Below are 17440 nucleotides of genomic sequence, written 5' to 3'. Positions count from 1 at the left end.
TGTTTTAAGAATCCACCTGCCAATACAGGGAACTGGGGTTTGAACCCTGCTGTGAGAAGATCCCACATGCCATAGAGCAGCTAAGCCCGTGCACCGCAACTACTGAGCCTGTGCTCTAGAGCCTGCGAGCCACAACTACTGAAGCCCACGTGCCACAACTTTTGAAGCCCGTGCGCCTAGAACCCGTGCTCCTCAACAAAGAGAAGCCACCGCAATGAGAAGCCCGCACACCACAATGAAGAGCAAGCCCTGCTTGCCGCAAGTAGAGAAAGCCCGCGCGCAGCAACAAAGACCCAGTGCAGAAAATAAATAATAATAAATTAATAATAAATTAAAAATAAATAAATTAATTTATATATAAATTTATATATATTACAATATATATTATATAATAATATAATTATAATATATATTTATATATAAAATTAATTTATATATAATAAATAAATAAATAATAAATAAATGATAAATTAATTAATTAATTTTTAAAAAGAGACTCAATAGTTTTTTCTTTTTTTTTTAAAAAAGACACAAAGCCAATGGTATCTTGTTATGGTTGCCCAAGCTGCCTAACAGAGCGTGTAAGAAGGGAAGGTGTCCTGTGGATGGTGGTCTCTCAATATTAACTAAAAGGTGATCAAGAAAATGAGTGTACTTCGTAGTAGCAGGAATGTAGATGAGACATAAAGGAGCATGTCGAGGAAGAACCTTGGTCTAGAAGGACAGTATTGAACTTTTAACCTTGCCTCAATCATCTCCTGTCTGAGTGATCTTAGACAAGAAATAAAGATGAAAGCCTTTGGGATTTTAGCTTCCTAATTTCTAAAATAAAGACATTTTAACAAAATATTTTTCAAGGTCCTTCTTCCTCTGAGAAGTTCGTTTGAGCTCCATGATCTTTTTTGCCTTCACCTGACGAAACAATGAAACACTTGAGAGCTATTTGGAAGGATTATGGAGGCATGCACCTTATAAATGATGCTGAGCCTCACCAGTCTTGATAATTCATGCTATTTACCTGGAAGTAAGCCTGCTAGTTTCTCTCTGGAGTTCTCTCCAGCCATCAGGTTTTCTGGTACCTGGTCTTTATTTTGAGAATTTTGTAGATAGAAATGATGAATTTTTAAATTCAATAGACAGAAGCTATAGTGAGACTATTAATCCAAGTAAAAGTATGCTAAACCTTACTTTATACCTTGAGAAAGTGTTTTGCTTATTTTGAGCCTGGCCTTGTCACAGTGATTTTAAATTCACACACACACACACACACACACACACACACACACACACCCGTGGGTTAAGTGATGGCCCCTCTAAAGATATATCACCTGGAACCTATGAATCTTACCTTACCTGTGACCATGGTAATTAATTAAGGATCTCGAGAAGGGAGCATCTTGAATTTTCCACGTGGGCCCTAAATCCAAAGACAAGTGTCTTATAAGAAGCAGAAGATGAGAAGACACAGGAGAGCAGCAGCTCATGTGAAGACAGAGGCAGAGATTGGACTGATGCAGCCACAAGCCAAGGAATGCCGGGAACCACCAGACACTGGAAGAGGCAAGGAAGGAGACTCCCCTGATGCCTTCAGGAGGAGCAGGGCCCTGCTAACACTTTGACTTCAGACTTCTGGCCCCCAGAACTGTGAGAGAATAAAGTTCACTTGCTTTAAGCCACCTGGCTCATGGTCATTTGATGTGGCAACCCTAGGAAACAAATACATACACATACTCTTTATCCCCTATACTTTCATTATATACCACTTCCCAATAGATACATACAAAAAAACAGATTTAAATGATTTGACATCTTCAGAAGATAGGAATTTTTCTGGAATTAAGACATGGATGATTCTGGCATCGAAGGGTGAATACTTATCAGCATGCCAATATGCTTTTGGTTGAATATTGAGACGAATCTTCCTGGTAATCAGAGTTAGCTCAGTTTTGAAAGATGGAAGAACAGTGGTAATGTTGAGCAAGTTTGGGGCTTTTGTGTAAGCGGAATTTTTCAGCCTCAGCGCTGGTGACATTTGGGGCCTGGTAATTCTTTATTGTCGGGGCTGCTCTGTGCAGTGTAGGATGTTTAGCAGCATCTCTGAACTCTACCCACCCAATGAAAATGTCTCCCCACATTACCAAGTGTCCCCTGAGGGCAAAATCACCCCTGGTTGAGAACTACTGCTTTAAAAGATGACAAAAATATAGGCTCTGTGATAAGGACGAGAAAAATACTGAACAGTACATCAAAAGCAACAGAGAATTTTCTTTATTTTTTAAAATAAATTTATTTATTTATTAGTTTATTTTTGGCTGCGTTGGGTCTTCGTTGCTGCGTGTGGGCTTTCTCTAGTTACGGTGAGCGGTGGCTACTCTTCGTTGCGGTGTGCGGGCTTCTCGTTGCGGTGGCTTCTCTTGTTGCGGAGCATGGGCTCTAGAACGTAGGCTTCAGTAGTTGTGGTGTACGGGCTTAGTTGCTCCGTGGCATGTGGGATCTTCCCGGACCAGGGCTTGAACCCATGTCCCCTGCCTTGGCAGACGGATTCTTAACCACTGCGCCACCAGTGAAGCCCAGCAACAGAGAATTTTCTAAGGAGAACCATTTTCTTATTAATAATAAATGACTCTCCTTTGACTTAAAAGTGAGAAAATGTCTGTCACAGTTATAATTATCACACTGACAATTTTTAGTGTCAAAGAGAATCATCCTGTTACAGAAGAGAGATCTTTTCTCAGACTTGAAAATGATATATATATATGTGTATACATACATATTTGTGTATACATAGACACACATGGGTATATGTGTATGCATGTATGTATGTGTATGGTATGTATCGATATATATGCATGCATATATTAACATGCATATATATCAACACATACCATTGATAATTCTTTATTAACAAAGAGGGCTGCAAGGGTTTCATATACCTCATTGTCCTGATTGGGAATTCTGAAGTTTCAGAGCATCATCATTTCTAACGATGATGGAGTAAATGAAAAGCCTTTGAGAAAGCTCTCCTTTCAGAAAGGGTGCAAGACCCGTTAGTATGGGCCTTGTAAAGTTAAAGTGAACTTTAACTGCAACAATAGTGTCGCCATTGTTTTCCAGGAGCCCTCATTTCTCTCACAGATCTAAGATTCACCCAACTAATATGAAAACAGAATTTCGTATTTTGTTCTCTACAAAGTGCTTATTACCTATTTGGAAATTTGTAATCTTCCCCACGCAATTCTGTGAGTCACCCAGCTGAGAATCCATCTATTTACTGACACGCACAGTTGCCTAATGAGTTTTACAAGCCATGTATAATTACAGTGAATGCATCTTTCTTAAGATACACTTGTGGTAAGCTTGGGTTCTTCTACTTCTAGAAAAATGTTCACATGCGGGGAAAAAAAGGTTTCCTTGACATATCTGAAGTCTTCTTTAAGTAGAGGAATATTTATTTAGCTTTACCTTTAAAATATACATTTCAAAAGATGCAGACAGAGGATGAACGTTGTTAAGGGCTGTTTCCTGCCTTGGGAATTGGACCGGACTGGCTGATCTAACAGTTCACTGAGATCGCAGAATGACACCACTTCCCAGAGACAACAGGAATCATGAGATAAGCTCTGGAAGCAAATCAAGGATTTTTGTGGAAAAAACTCCCGGAGTCCCAGAGAGCAAAGCAAACTGTAGGGAGTATCTTCTTAAAATTGATCTTTGAAATTGAGTTTCATGAATCACAAGTGTCTCACAGATTGTCTACAGATGTTATAAGGACTTGAGTTTAATTGATAAAAAGGTAAATTCGCACAGAGATCTAGAAGAAGGATGACATCAGGCCAACAGAGAGCTACCAGGATCTCTTGGACCAGGGTTATTTCCTTTTTGAGAAAAAGAAAAATGGGGGGCTCTTAAAGAAGTCTTTTTCTGCTAACAGCTTGCTCTCGTTTGGGGAACTATTAGCAGTCTGCTTGTTGTGAGGGCAGGGCAGTCACCTGAGACGGGAGCCCAGTTTGGAGACACATCCCACCTGCATGTCGTTTGGGAAATACCTTTGTTGCCTGAGATAATTAGTAAGATGCCCAGTTCTGCCTACAGGATACCTACAGGCTTTTGAAGGAGGTGGCACCTGCTCTCGGCGTGTGGTCCGAGGCCACATGCTGTGACTCATCAGTGCCAGCGTGTCCACCGCTGTGCAGATGTCAGTGGCGTGGACTGGGTTTTTCCACCGTGAACTGAACCAGAACTTCCTCCTGACATATACTTTTGCTTGTACGAGTGCTGGGTTTTGCTCTCACGAACAACTCCAAACCCCAAAATGTAATTCTCATTTGTGGTTACCAGGAAGGAACCTGATGGAAAATTTGACCATAAGTACAAAGAAAGTCATGTGAAAACAAAGTCCTCTGGTACAGAAATCAGGAAGTGATTCAAAGAATATATTGTGTAACCAATACTTGCTTCCCGAACTTTCACAGCAGCCGGTATGTGAAGAGGGGGGTGGGTGACAACATCAGCCATCCCCCACTTTCTGATCTGAATCCCCGCAGCAGAATCATCAGTCTCTCAAGACTAGCCTTTCCCTGCTGGGGTCTGCGGTGTCTCCCTCTCTCTTTGCCCACCTTGGATGCTTTCCTGAGGCGGGGGAGGCCCGTCTCGGCCACAGAAGCTTGTGTTTATGGCCCCTGCCTCACCTCAGCTCCAGAGGCTACTTTTGCTAATTTGGGGGCAGGGCCCCCTGGTACCACAGTGTTATACATTTTTGTCTCTAAAGCGGGAATGACTGGCCCCCTTCCCAGTGGATGCACTGTTAGGTCCCTCAACTCTCCTGCTGCCTCTAAGCTATACAGTAATAGTACTAGCAGTAATATATACACATATATTTTTCAACTTTTATTTTATGTTGGACTATAGTTGATTTACAATGTTGTGTTAATTTCAGGTGTACAGCGAAGTGATGCAGTTACACATATACGTATATCTATTCTTCTTCAAATTGTTTTTCCCATTTAGGTTATTACAGAATACTGAGCAGAGTTCCCTGTGCTATACAGTAGGTCCTTGCTGGTTATCTATTTTAAATACAGTAGTGTGTATATGTCAATTCCAGACTCCCAACTTATCCCTCTCCCCACCTTTGACATAGACAATTACCATTTCTCTTATAGATAAAAGATTATAATATGATACTTACAATAAGACACGGTATCTTAATATTATAAAAACTGCACAGACTCATCTTTAGGAAGCTTCGCTGTGTTTATCAAACTAACAAAGTCTTAAGCAAAAGCCTATCTTGAGGATACAAACACCACACACCTCAATCCCCAGCCAGGATGCTTTTCTGGAAAATCTCGAGCATGTTTCAAGGTGGCTGGTGTGCGGTTTGTGCGTTCAGCTTCCTGCAAGTCATTCTCTAAGGGACTCTGCGACTGATTTCCTGGGCACCGGGTCACTGGCCAGTAAGTGCATCCCCAACAGCTCCACTTTCAAATGGTCGTGGGTCTGTCACACCAGGGTCTCTGGGACACTTGCTTCTAAAGTCACTCTCCACCTAACCTGCATATGTCACTGCTCTCCACTTTGAGAATCAAAGCTGGCTGTTTTCCACTATTGCTTCCCTTCCTTTTTTCTTCTTTTCTTCCACACTCTGGAATGGAAATCTCATCCCTAGGCGTTGCTGTGGGAGTATTAAGGGGCTGTAGGGGGAAGCCATGTGAAGCTTGAGTGCTGGAGGCCGACTTACTACTTAAAGTCTCCACCCTCCACTACGACTACCTTCCACTAGAACTTTCCACGTTCCCTGAGTCTCAGGGGGGAGAGGATTATGTTACCTTGCGGTGTGGGGCTAAATCATTTATTCACATAAAACACCGAGCACAGTCCATGCTTGACAGAGAGCCAGCCATTGCATCTCACCATCATCATCACCGTGAAGGAGCTGACTTGGCTTTTTGTGTCAAGATGGATAAAGGGCTTTTTAAAAATGGCTGGAGTGGGAGACGATACAACGTTCATAGCAGCATTATTTACAGTTGCCAAGACATGGAAGCAACCTAAGTGTCCATATACAGATGAATGGATAAAGAAAATGTGGCATATATATATACACACACATACACACACAATGGAATACTACACAGCCATAAAAAAGAATGAAATAATGCCATTTGCAGCAACATGGATGGACTTGGAGGGCATTATGCTAAGTGAAATTAAGTCAGACAGAGAAAGACAAATACTGTATGATGTCACATATGTGGAATCTAAAAAATACAGAAAAAATACAATAAACTAGTGAGTATAACATAAAACAAGCACACTTGCAAATATAGAAAACAAACTAGTGGTTACCAGTGGGGAGAGAGAAGGGGCAAGGGACAACACATGGGTGAGGGAGTGAGAGGTACAAACTACTGGGGTACGATAGGCTACAAGGATGTACTGTACAACACAGGGAAGATAGCCCATATTTTGTAATAACTGTCAATCGAAAGTAACTTTAAAAAATTGTATAAAAAGAAAAAAAGAAAACTGGAAGACAAAAATAATAAAACAGCCAAAAATTGGCTGGGGTGGAAAGAGGAGGAACGAGGCAGGAAGTGGCCTCTCTCCTACCCGGCACATCTTCCCTCTGCATCTTGGTCTTCCTTGAACTGGAAGGTCTTCCTAAGCCTGTCTGCCAGTGGCTGTAGTAACTGTGGTAGAGCAGAGCTGATCAGAGGAGAGGAGTTTATTATTTACATTTTGAACCCACAGATCCTATGAGATCCCTGAACACTGAACTGGAGCTGCCGCCATCTTCTTTTCTTATTTCCAGAGATACATGATTTTCAAAACAGAAACTTAAGGAGTAAAAAAAAGCCATTGAATCACTTTATAATGACTTCTCTTTTCCTTTTAATTGCTCTTACAAGTCTTCATGGAAATTCTTAAAGCTTTAAAATATTCCTAAAATCCCAACAAGAATTGTGTCCATTTGTCTTTTCTTCTGTCTCTCTCCAAGGCAGAACATGGCTCTGTGGGGTTGGGAGTTCTCATGGAAAACTCTTTAATTTCATGTCTCCACAGCTACTTTTGAATACAATTTTCATTTTTTCTCTGGATGTGATTATAATCAAGATAGAAATATTTGAAAGACTTAGATTCCTAATTAGTTGATTTTCCTAAAACATCAGGTGAATTTTTGAGCAGTAGTTATCAAAGTTAGTAGAAGTTTCTGAGTTGTGGTCAGCCAGGTGCACGCCCCAAGCATGGTACCTCACCTCTGCGTGGTCTCCCTGCGGAATGACCCATACAGCACTCAAAATGAACATTCTCATTCCTTCCATTAAGTAAATGGTTAGCTTTGGGAGAAGATGGGATCAGATAGCCCTTACTACTAGATACTTTATGTGGCCTGCCCGAGAACTTTATATTTTAAATATTTGAACTTGGTAAGCCAATGTGATGGCTGTCTAGCAGGAGAATGGGACAGGAAATGTCAAGTATGCACCTTGTACTCTGTGCAAATGAGGAGTTACCTTTCTGTAAAAGGAACCCTCCACCCCGCGCTCTCTTCCTCAAAAAAACCCAATGGCTGAAATAAATCAGGGGTCGTTTTTATCTCATGAAAAGGCAGAATGGAGATAGGTGGTTCAGGACCAGCATGGCGACTTCATGAACTTCCACTTTGCCGTCCTCAGAATGTGTCTCTTGTTCTCATGTTCCCAAGATGGCACCTGAGCCCAAGCCAACCTGTGCCCATATCAGATGGAAGAAGGGAAAAGGCAAAAGGAACTGTCCCACTTGTATCAGTAGCTTTTAAAGAGTATCTGAAGCCCTGTCCAATCCCTTCTGCTTATACATCACTGCCTAAACTATAGCTGTGACCAGCCCTAGCTGTAAAGGAGGCTGGAAAATGCAGTCATTTATTTTGTTCTTTGTAACTGAGCACATGGGAACCCTGAAAACATGAGGTTCTACTGGAAAAGAAGGAGAGAATGAGTTGACTATTGGAGAGGTCTTCGCAGTTCTGCACTCTCCTTATCATAGAGTATATCCAGATCCCAATTAGAGAAACGCTTTATAGACTAGAATCAACTCCTGAAACTCCATAAGGATTTTTTAATTTGTCTTCTGTCTATCCCCGTTGCAGAACATGGTTCTACGGGGTTGGGAGCTCTCACAGAAAACTCTTCAGTTTTGTGTCTCCCCAGCTAGTTCTGAAGCATTTTCCATTACTGGGGCCATTTATATTTAAACGCATTTCTACTGGTAAAACATCCCATCTAACAACGTTGAGCATTAAACACCTCCTTAAACTACTCATATGGTTTACTTTTTAGCTCACAGCACAGTTTACACCATCCTCCCAAAGAGGCAGTCAAATTGATCACAGCCACCTGTGGCGGATCCCCGCCACCCCCATCCCTGACCTTTAGGTAGAAACACAGTATCAGCCTCTCAACCACTGCAGCGCTCACTTTGAAGTCAAAACCTGCTAAACTGTCCTGGGAGAAGCAGCAACAGCTCAAGTTGTCTTTTTAACTGGAATATTTGCCTGTGAATTTCTGAGTTAATATATTTTGACCCCAACCTGGTTTTCTGGCCTTGATTTTCTTCATTTCAAATTTGTGCTCTTAGCTCCTTAGAAGTTCTCGGAACTAGTTCTTCTTATAAATGGTGCTACTGTAAACCCTGGGCTGTTGTCTCTACTATCCCATTGCCCCCCCAAAAAATGCTACCTTAAAGTGATTTTCCCGCCACATCAGCTAGAAGGAAAATCATTCCTTTATTCTTACCTTTGCTAAATTATCTGTCTTTGGCAAGAGATCACAGAGAAACTACAAACAGGGGTATAACCATCCTGCCTGAAGACCCACGGTCTGGCCAGAGATGCCTTCTCTTCCAGACCTCTCCCTCTCCCAGTCTCTCTCTTCTTTAGCAAGTTTGCTCTCCTATTGGTTTGCATACTGAATTTCTTCCTTCTCTCCGCATCACTAGCTCTATGTCATTGAATTATCTTCAGTAATGAAGTGAAAGAGAAACGAGGAGCAAAATGTGAAAATGATTTTCCAAAGGAAACCCTTTAATATTTTCTCTCTCTATATTTTTTGTTTTGTTTTTTGTTGCTTTTTCTGTCTGTTTTTTTTTTTTTATATTGGAGTAGAGTTGATTAACAATGTTGTGTTAGTTTCAGGTGTACAGCAAAGTGATTCAGTTATACATATACACGTATCTCTTATTTTTCAAGTTATTTTCCCATTTAGGTTATTGCAAAATATTTTCGATATATTTTAACCACATAAACCTTTTTTTAAGCTCTTCTATCCATGAATCTGTTGTAGTTCCCATAATTATCTCTTTCATACCAAGTAAATTTAAAATTCATTAAATTGTCTCAGCTTTGATGAAGGATGGAGCTCTGAAACGCGATGGTTTGAAGTGAGGCATAGATTAGCAGAATGATTTCCTTTTCTCTATGCATGGAAAAGATTATGCCACATTTAGCAAGTACCTACTGGAATTCTTAACTGCAGTTAAATCATGCTAGTATTTTCCTTCGGGTTGAGGCAGAGCGGTTGAGTCCGGTGAGTGATTCCACACAGGTGAAAACTTGGCGAGGAGCCTTGTAACCTCAGGCTGTGAATCTGAGCTGAGCTATAATTTTCACACAACCCTCTGCATCCCTCAGAATACATAGGAGGGACTGAGTTCTAACGAGGGAGTGCAATTATTTCTATTTACTCAAGAACTGAACAGAGCTATTAGAAAGAAGGTCTTTTGCAGGATGAAAATAATTCTTCAGCAGCAGCAAGACAGTGATGGAAGTTTTGTGAGCTAAGAGGAAGTCAGCTGAAAAGGGCTAGAAAAATCATCATGAGTGTTTTTCCACTCCTGTAAGTCATTAAAACTGACTTAAAATATTGAGAGTGATTTTTCATTGAAATGACTCATCCTACCGTAACCTAATGGTCAACATAATGCTTTCTCTTCTTTCTTTTTTTGATGTGGACCATTTCCGAAGTCTTCACTGAATTTGCCACAATGTTGCTTCTGTTTTACATTTTGATTTTTTGGCTGTGAAGCACGTGGGATCCTAGCTCCCCGACCAGGGATTGAACCCACACCCCCTGCATTGGAAGGCAAACTCCCAACCACTGGATCGCCAGGGAAATCCCTCTCTTCTTTCTTGATTTTTAAAAGTGTTACACTGAAGCAAGGTAAGTTTACTCAGAAACTAGACAGTGCTGATGCTTCTAGAAGCACTCTTGGATATTCTTTTCGCTGGTGGTACCGTTTAAAAGAGAATTGGTTTTGAAGGAAGAGTCTTAGAGTTTGATTCTGCATTTGTCAGCTATGACCTGGACCATTTCATCTTTGAGTCTCAGTTTTCTTGTGTGAAAAAAATGGAGAAAATCATATCAAATTGCTGGCTTGTTGAAGAGGTTATGCCAAAGCCCCTAGCACAGTGCTTGGCACACGGTAGGGACTCAAGAAGTGTTAAATGCCTTCTCGATGCTAGTGATATTACTTTATAGTAAGATTATTTTATTATTTAGAGTACTACACTAGATTTATAAAGAACTGAAAGCAAGCAAGATAAATGAATGCAGCAAATCATTTCTTAGTAGAGATTAGTTAGCAGTACACATAATATTGGCATAGATTGACAGGTATTGCGTGTCTTCAGGGTTGATTCTTAGTTGTGAAAATACTTAGTCAAAAGGAAAGTACGTTTTTTATTTGATAGTTATTAGCAAATTTCTCTCCAAGAAGACTGCTCCAATTTTGATCCCCCCTAAAAGTGTATGGGAGCACCCAGTTTTCCAATCCCTGAGCAGAGCTGTTTATTTTAAAAGTTTTAATTCGGGCACAACTATGAGAGGTAAGATCATATATTATACTGGCAAACCATTAGTACAGGATTTAAACCTAAAAGTGCTGGGCAATTTCCAGAAGGCTTGGTCATGAAGTGCTCTCTGTACTTTACTAGCATGACTTACCTTCTTCCTTCTATTGGCCTGTTCTTCTTTTCACTGTTTAATTGCTGGGTGAAAATACCCTCCCCTTTGCCTTCACCCCCATTCCCCAGATTCTTATTTCCTTCCAGGCTTTTGCAGAGTCATGTTTCTTAATCCAAATTAACACAAACAGGGATGACCTTGTTATCACCGTCCCTTATTCCTAAAGAAACTTCTCTAGGTTAAACCTGTACAAAATCAGTAAAGACTGTGATACTCAAACTAGAGTGTGTGTAAAAATCAGAGCATTGTGATAAATAAAGATTTGTGGGGTCTCCCCAATAGTGTCTCGTTCTGTAGGTCTGGGATGGAGCCTGAACATTTGTTTTCAGGAACACCGTAGGTGATGCAGGCAACCCCCGAACCTGACTGGTTATAGGAGATAGCCACGCTTTACCCAACTAGATTCAGTCTCTGTGAAGATGTCTTTTATACTCATGATTGACAAGTAGGTCCCGGGCATTAGACTTCCCCAGTTACTGCGTACTCTCTGCCTTTAAGCTGTGTTGAGTCTTTGGGAGGTGCAGCCAAAAAGCCAATGCTTCATGGCAGTTAAGAAAGTATTTTATTGGGACTTCCATGGTGGTCCAGTGATTAAGACTCCGTGCTTCCACTGCAGGGAACACGGGTTCCATCCCTGGCCTGGGAACAAAGATCCCACGTGCTGCTTGGAAAAAAAAGAAAGTTTTATTGACATGGTGATAACTCAGTAGCCTGAAGGCAACTTTACTGAAACTCCTTGGCAGGACAACCTTACACGCCTGACCAACTTCTTTCTCCCCTTTGTACCACCTGGGTCCCTGTGACCTCAACAGAATGGGCAAAACTCTGTCAGGGGCAGCACCGTAATGGTGGTATGAAATCGTGGCTTGGGAAGGGGAGGAGGGAAAAGGGGCATCTAGAATTAGCTCTTGTTTGTCTTGGAGTTTTTCAGCTCTTAATCAGGTTTGTTAATGTTGCTATTGATTGATTCAGCCAGCCTGGCTTCTGTACATAGCATGGTTCCCAGTACGCGATGTGTAGTCAATACCTGTTTACTGGACGCTCGTACATGCACACATGCCTTCAACAAACTTCTACTGAGAGTCTACTTCTACTGAGGGCGGGCATTTGGATCCTAGGGGTATGATGGCAAATGAGACGGACCTGGTTGTTGCCCCAATAGGGTTTACATTTCTAATTGTCAAGTTCACTGCAAACTATAATTCTATCAAGTGCTACAAAGAAGAATGTACAGGCTTTAGTGGGAATAAGCAATCTAACTGGGGGATCAGACTTAGAAAAGTATTCCTTCAGAGCATTCAAAACCAAAAAGAAACAAAGAAAATAATGAATCTTTTTGGTCAATATGATCATCTATTTCAGGGTACTTGAAGTTGTTTTGAAGAAGAGCTTCCCAGGTCTGATGGGTTTGTCTTCTAGTGCAGTTATATAATGTATAGGCTTCTTACCATAGCTACTTGGTTCATTCTCAAAGGCAGGTAGGTATCTTTGCCTCTTTTAACCCGATATCCAGACCTGTGCTAAGTTCCCTGGGATCTTTCCAGTATCAGAGCTGATTTTAGGCCCCATACGTGGCTTCCAGCCAGAGTGTCCTTGGGAGCACGTCCTGAACGTGCTCAGGGAAGCATGATAACTGTTGTCTGGAATGAGGATGCAGTTTCTCTGAGCTTTACAGGTAGATGACTCCATGGATGGATGGCTCATGAACAGCTTGAACATCCTTACGTGTTGTTTTTTGGATATCTCTTCATCACCATATTTCGGGACATCTGCTCTTGGGGATCCTGTGAATAAATTAATTTGGGATTTGATTGGTCTGCCCATGTAACCTGGACACTTGTTTCCTCTTCGCTCCTACTATGCAAATGAATAATTATTAATGTCCATCAAAGTACTCCAAAAAAATAAAAGTATGTGCTGTTGACCCAGTGACATAATTAAGAATGCTCTCTTATCCTCAGGGAAGAAGCTTCCAATATGCTTATTACTGGTACCAATCAATGTCAGAGCGTGAGCCCGGAAGCGGTTGTAGAGCTGCTAAGTGGAACTTCTCTGAGCTAATTCCATGTAGAATCTGAAAATCCAGCAGTACTCAAATTAGAGAATGCATAGAAATTAGAGTGTTTGTAAGGAATTGATACCTTTTGGCGCCATAATTTGAACTGTTCAGAAGCAATGGTTTATGCCCATTGAAATCTATTTAATATTCTGCAGAGTGGCCTCACGCTGCCCTAGAATTCCTGAAGTGACTCAGCAGTTATCCAGGTCAACCCAACGCATACTTATTAAAGACCTCATCTGTTCCAGGGACCCTTTGCTGGATGCTGAGAGGTGATAAAGAATCAATAAAGTAAGGTTTCCACCCTCAATATTCCATCCACCTGGGGAATTTGTGGGATGTAAGTCACAAAGCAGATTGACCGATATCAAGGTAGTTTACTGTAATACTCCTTTGGACCTAGGACAAGGTGGAGGATGTATGGCTATTTACAAGGGGGTGAATAAAATGATATGTCAGCCTTGATGTTAGTGACCAAACAGCATGATGTCATTTTACATTGTTCCTAAAATTTTCATATCTAATATAACAAAGCAATTCAGAGCTGAATGAAATCTCTCTGAAAATTATTTTATTGGTCTACCATTCACTTTTTAACCTTCAGGGCAATAGTTGCTTCTCTCGTGCGGCCACTCTGCCTGACCTCTAACCTTTATTCCCCGTGTTCCTCATGTCTCTCTCGCATAGTATCCTCCATCAGCCCACGGCTGAGAAGGCTCACAGGAAAGAACTTTGCCTTCTGAGAATCAGAACTTTCAACTCTCAGATAACAAATTAAAGAAAAAAATCAATCAACTAAAAAAAGCTTTTCTACATTGCCATTTGGATCCATTCAGCTATTGCACTAATTTCCTAAAACACAAATGTACTTTTTGCACCAGGGAAAGGTGCGGGGGGAGGAGAGGCAGGATGCAGTCATCTTAACCTTCAACAGGCTGTCCTGGTAGGAGTTTTACCACTTTAGGCAGCCAATGCCAAGTTGGCGTGCGCTGAAGCCTCATGGTGAAGTGGAATTTACACTGACTTCTTGCAGGGAATGAGACAGAGCAACCTAAACACATCCTCATACAAGCATCCAAAGAGTTGTTTTGGCTGAAGGCTAGCCCTTGACTGACTTACCCATAGGCGACTGTCGATGACACTCCTGCTGATGCCTAAGGAGAGCCACTTCCGGCAGGAGGGAAGGAGGGGAGAGCTGAGTTCCTCCCACTGGGGAGTTGGATGGAGTTTAAGATGTTGGGATGCAGAAAGATGGGAGGTTGTTCCAGGTGGTTTCAGGTGAACTCGGAGACTTAATAGATGGTGCTGTGGCGTGAGCTGAGCCTGACTGGGAATTCAAGCCCTACTCCCTGCATTACACAGCTGGCTAGCATTTGGGGGCTCCTCTGCTTATGAATAGTTGCGATCACTCAATGTCAGGTAATGTGCATGATTACATTTTCTGGACTTTGTTTTAATGAATGAATGTCATATTTTCTCAAGATAACTCTTCCTGTTTTAGAATCTGTATTTAATAAAGGGAGTGATGAAATGGAAAGGCTCGGGGCTTTGGAGTCAAGCGGACTCCAAAGTGGGATTTGTCTCCAAATCCTGGGGGGCAAGTTACTGAAACTCTCTGAGCCTTAGTTTCCTCATCTGTCGGGTTGTGAGGAAAATACTCACCTTGTAGGGATCTAGTGAGGATTAGCAGTAATGTATGTAAGGCATCTAACATAATATCTGGCCAAGATCAGGCACTGGATAAATTATTATATTATTATTTATTTCCTTGAATCTGCCAGCAGGGCTTTGGTATAATCCTCTGTGTTCATGGTCAAGGCTCAGCTGTCTAAACTGAGTTACAGACGTGGCAAAGAACACCTTTCCCTTATTTCCATGATCCTCTGGGTGAGCCTGGGCAGAATGTATTTTAGAAGCTGGTCTTTTCATTTCTGTGACATGTGCCTTTTAAAAAAATTATTGTAAACACCTGATTTATATAAAAAAAATATACTCAACATACAACAACCTCCCATGGCATCTTAGAATCTCCCAAGCGGGGCTGCAATTGGTTACCTGAGCAATAGAGACTCCTTCCAGGGCTGTGGTTCTACTTGTGAAACGTAAGTCTCCGAATCGTGACTGAGGTTGGTGAAAGACTTCTTTCAGTAATGGTGCAAGCTGGTCAGATGTCTTGGCACCAGATGAAGCAGGGTTTTATAGGATCTCATTACCATATACGTTTTGGCTATAGAGACCGGCCCTCTAGACCTTTTTTGTTCAGGACCTTCTATTTTGTTTTTGGAAAAACAGGCAGCAAAGTTCTTGGGGTTCGATTAGCAGCAAGTATACAATTATCAGCACACTGCTTGTATACCCCTGAGATGTCATTCTGTGTACAAGATGTCCCCAGTCCCCCAGTAAAAGGCACACACATCTAGTTGCCTGCAAACTATACTTGACGGTGAACTCACAGTGGCTGCTGTTACCTTGGTTTCTTTCTTAATTTTCTCACCTTAGTATTGATTGATTACAAAGGGGTCAGGTGCTTCAGGGGATGCAGAGGTGACTAAGGGCTCCCCATCTCTGTACCCAGCTCTTGCGGGAGGGCACCAAGGGGCATACCCCAAGCGTACAAATAACTACTATATTTAGTTATTTGTATAATATACAAATTATACAAATAATTTGTATCCTATAAATTTATACAAATTTAAATTTGTATAATTTAAATTATACAAAGTACTGGATGAGAACTCTCTTAAGAGAGATAACAGACAAATGCCATGAAGATTCTAAGGAAGGCAATGTTAAATCCAGGGATGGAGAGTTGGGAAATTTTCAGAGACAAAGACTCCTTCCTTGTGGTTAGAAGATCATGTGTTGGGTAGCAGTCCAACAGGTAAGAGGCAAGTAGGTCTTAAATAAAACCATACTCTGTGGTTGCAAAACCAACTTTGGACTAATGTGACGCTTGATCACTTTAGCATATAAGAATCAAAAAGGGAACAGTGAACTAGGGCTCCCCAAGACACACCCCACAGACCCTTCCAAGAGGCAACATGGGATTTTTGATGCAAGAGGTTACGGCTTATTCATTGAACTCTAAATACACAAATCTAAATATACCCAGGTGTACAGATGTTTGAAGACCGGTGGATCACTGTAGAGGGTAAATGGTTGTTTCTCCAGAGATGTTACTAGTGTCAGTGACCCATAAACCCACCATCCTATGTTTAGCTCATAACACCTTCAACCCTAAAATAAAGCAAAGCTGGTTTTATGACATTTTGATAGGATCTTGACTGCTTTCGAGAAACTTTAGCTTTCTTTTAAAAAAAGACCTACTGTTTCTTCCTCAAATCACTGGTTGCAGAAACATGGACAGATATACAAATTAACATGGGAACCACATCCCCATTTTATCCAAGTTTTATTGTGGGCCTGGACTGGCCTTTACATTTCTCTTCAGGGCTTTGAGTTCTGGCTGGGCTGGAATTTTATAATTGAAAAAATGTCCATCTGACTTTGGCCCTTCAAGTAAATACTGTAAAAGCTCTTCATTTTAAATCAGGCCAAGTTTGAAGGGAGTCAAAGCTCATGTGCAGTGGGGATGGATCTAAACAGAGAAGTGATTCTGTAACTGTGCCATTCAGTGCCTTCCAGTGTTGCCCCAATTACTCGCCATCCAGCAGGAACACCCCCCAAAGGATCGGTGCTTATTGCACCTTTCTCTCAGCATAAGCACTGAATGGCCCTGGCTCCATCCTTCCCTGTTTTCTCTTCTCTCCTGTGCTGCCTTTGTGCTCTATTTCCTCCCCCTCTCCTGTTCCCCATTCTCTCTGAAACCTGGGGTCACTTGCTGCCTAAGATGCCCTTTACCCCCTCTCCATGGTGACTTTTCCAAATGTCTTCTGTCCCCCAGCCCCATGAAACATCCCTTTTCTCTCTTGTATCTGCAGTCTTTCTCCCCGCCTGCCCCCCACTGGCTTACCCTTTCCTTCTGTTTACAAACATCTTCTTTTTTCATGTCTTAATAAAAACGAAGATTTATACATGTGCGCGTATCTATTCTTTAACCCAGTCACCTTGCTGTACACCTGAAACTAACACTTTATTAATCAACTATGTGCCAATATAAAATACAAACTTAAAAAGTAATTTGATATATATAATATTTTTAGATCAGTGCCAGGTTTATTATTGTTATTACTAACATAATTAGTCATGTCTTGCCTACCTCATGGAATATTCCATGAGAACTGGAACTTTTTATTTCTACTGTTTTACCCTAATGCCTTAATCACGATGTGGTACATAACAGGTTGTTGCTAAATATCATTTGAATAAATGGTGACTTACACATGAAAAAAACACAAAAATTAAAAACAAACAAAGA

Source organism: Aethalodelphis obliquidens, unplaced genomic scaffold, assembly GCF_003676395.1.
Source record: "Aethalodelphis obliquidens isolate GAN/ISIS:26980383/991018 unplaced genomic scaffold, ASM367639v1 scaffold33, whole genome shotgun sequence".
In the NCBI taxonomy this organism is placed as follows: Eukaryota; Metazoa; Chordata; class Mammalia; order Artiodactyla; family Delphinidae; genus Aethalodelphis; species Aethalodelphis obliquidens.
Note: the sequence above shows the minus strand (reverse complement) of the source record.